Source organism: Lissotriton vulgaris, unplaced genomic scaffold (assembly GCF_964263255.1).
Source record: "Lissotriton vulgaris unplaced genomic scaffold, aLisVul1.2 SCAFFOLD_301, whole genome shotgun sequence".
Lineage (NCBI taxonomy): Eukaryota > Metazoa > Chordata > Amphibia > Caudata > Salamandridae > Lissotriton > Lissotriton vulgaris.
Window position 1 is genome coordinate 196,570 of NW_028244321.1, and position 3,095 is coordinate 199,664.

General features: G+C 43.0%; 1 non-coding gene across 1 annotated transcript; it reads left to right on the top strand.

Annotated features, from left to right (window-relative positions):
• The first annotated feature begins 2,437 nt into the window (after nucleotides 1–2,437).
• On the top strand, nucleotides 2,438–2,519 carry TRNAS-AGA (transfer RNA serine (anticodon AGA)). The gene has a single exon. It is a non-coding gene; the product is annotated as a tRNA-Ser (tRNA).
• The last annotated feature ends 576 nt before the right edge of the window (nucleotides 2,520–3,095 follow it).

Consider the following 3,095-nt stretch of genomic DNA (forward strand, 5'->3'; position numbering starts at 1 on the left):
TGCAGAATATCAGGAATTTGCTGTGGGACACTGTTGTAAATAGAATTAAGTATGCAGCAGGACACGTCTTCTTGTAGTTAGGTTGTATTTATTAAGTTACTAAGAATAAGTTAAGAAGTTAAGACACAGAGCAGTAGTTCCCCACAGCTGACCAGACCAACTGCCCATAGTAGAATCCCCAACACTACAGATAGAATACAGCTATGTAAGAAGACAGAAACACAGAGAAAGGACTAAGGAAGCTAAGAAGCAATGTAAGAATGTACAACATATCTTCCCCCCTACAAACAACAAATATGAAAACCTCAAACACGTAAGAAGATAAAGCATGGAAAACAGAAAAGAAAACGTATAACACTAAGGAGGTCAAAGACCTCAAAAACTTCCAGAACAAGGAGAGAAGAATCAGGATCAAGAAGAGAAATAAGATGAAGATCCCTATAACCACCTTCCCCCCTTCAGCAGACAAAAATGAAGAGTCAGACAACTCTCTGCTTTCCATCAATGTGGCCACCAAAGACAGAAAAAGAAAGTTCACTTTCTCAAACAAAAATTGTCCATCGCAGATATTCGCTGCATAGAAAATACAACAGTTCTGGAAGGATACCCCCGAAGAAAATATGGATCTTGACTTCTTTCAGACCAAAAAGTTGGATCAGAACCAGGTGTGCAGGTTCTGGGTCTATCCTTCGGGTTAAGAGCCTCAGATTGTTTTTAGGCTTCCAAAATCCTTAAAAATTTCATTACACAGACTCTAGAGCTTCATGAACCACGGTCATGAACCCTGCCGGAGTTGAACCTCACTTCATTCTCTCCTGGTACAGGTTGTGGGAGTCTTGTCCACCACCGGTCCTGGGACGACGTCTGTCCACTCCCGGTACCCCTACCCCGGTCCTGAGACATCCTGTGTCCTCTCCCGGTACTTTCCAGTCCAGAGACTCTTCTGTCTCCACCCATCTCTTGATTTAACGGGTCCTGGAATCTGCTTCACTCTCTACCAGTCCAGGGACATCTTCTTGTCCCCAACCAACTCTTGGTTTAGCGGGTCCTGGAATTTGCTTCACTCTCTACCAGTACAGGAACATCTTCTTGTCCCCAACCAACTCTTGGTTTAGCGGGTCCTGGAATTTGCTTCACTCTCTACCAGTACAGGGACATCTTCTTGTCTCCACCCAACTCTCGGTTTAGCGGGTCCTGGAATTTGCTTCACTCTCTACCAGTACAGGGACATTTCCCTGTCCCCACCCATCGCTTAGTTCAACGGGTCCTGGAATTTGCTTTGTCGTCTCGCTTTACTTATCTTTCTTTTTTTTTTTTAAAGAATCTTTGTCCCAATATACTACAGGAGCCACCAACTAGGTCCAGGGACAATCTGTTGTGAACCTGTTGTGGCACTGGAGCGTTCGCCCACTTCAGTTGTCCCCCTCAGGTACTGGTTCTCGAATCTCCTTAGCTCGTTACTACAAGTCCTGAGATATACTTCGTAGTTGGTTTGCAGTAGTTTTGACTACCAACTAGAGAAAACAGTCTTGCACTAAAATTGTAATTCACACCTATTGACATCATGTTTGAATTCTCCTCCTGCCTCATAAGACTAGAGATTCCTCACAGTCACATACTGGACTTGCCAAATGCCACATTCGCCATCCATCTCTTTGTTGCACAACACTTTTACTGCATGAGTTTTGTCTCTTTGCCAACAAAAAGAATGATGATATACCAAAACAATCCACTAGATGGCACTCTTGTGAAAGAATTAAAAACTCTCCCAATTCGTTCGTGCTTGTTTTTAATTCCAAAATAATTGCAGAAAACATGACAGGACTTTGTGCTAGAAAGTAGTGTGTTCAACTGCCAAGCTGTAAAATATCGGGGCTATATTTAGATATGCATGCGCTCGCTTACTTGTGCTATTTGACAAGAGACATCGAGTTGAGGGACGTTCGTTACGGTCATAGTGCAGGGCATTACCACCAAGGAAACCCCAACCTCAGGATACATCGATGTGCGCTGAGTAAGGAAATAGAACAAAAGAAATCCTCCTCACTGCTTTATCAGAGATCCGTTGTAGTCCCGTAACTATGGTGACAAAACAACAAAATGGCAGCTCGAAATTGCGTGACCCCTCACGTTGCTCTCACGTCGTGACACATCACGTTGCTCACCTCTCCAACCAAGGGCTGGAACACAGAATGTGCAGCCTCTCCGCTAACACCCATGGAGATTCTCAGACGTCATCACAGCACAGATGAACATCTAGCAGAAGGATCTCTCAGCATGCAAAGAGTACCTAACTGCGACAAGAAACAAGAAGGAAAGTCTAAATGCAAGACAGAAACACAGAGAAAGGACTAAGGAAGCTAAGAAGCAATGTAAGAATGTACAACAGACACCTTGAAAACTTGCATACAGATTATGTGCACACACCTTACAGTCAGTTGTTGTGGCCGAGTGGTTAAGGCGATGGACTAGAAATCCATTGGGGTCTCCCCGCGCAGGTTCGAATCCTGCCGACAACGAGAATCTTTTTAACATCGGCTACAATTTCAGAAGTTAACCTTTAGTATTTCTTCCATGTCAGTTTTATAAATAGGTGGCTTATTTTGGTGTCACTATTGCCATATCACATATTTATTATCGCTCCCCCTTTCATATCTTTGCTATAACTCTCGTCCTTCATTAGCGCTGGTGCAAACGCTTCAAATTATTATACCCTGGCTCTCTCGGTCATACCTGTGCATGCACTTGAAACTTACTTTACCAATAAAATAAGCAAATAGAGAAATAAAATAAAAGTGCTAGCTGGATTAGGCAAACACACTTCATAAAACTGCATTTTCTTTTCTATTCTCCCCCGTGTTACAAGCTTAACTGCTCCCTGTGTAATTTCTCCTAACCTGCTGTTCCTGGAAGAGAATTTCATCTACAAGCTCTTTCTGTGTTTTTTCCTAGTCTTTTCTTTCCCTTTTCTTAGATTTGTAACTGTTCCTTTACGTGCTCTTCTTAGGCGCCATTAATCTCATTTGAGCTCCGTGTACCTGCTGCTGTTTTCTCCACACCTCATACTGTCTTTTCCCTCTTTCTCTCTTTCTCTG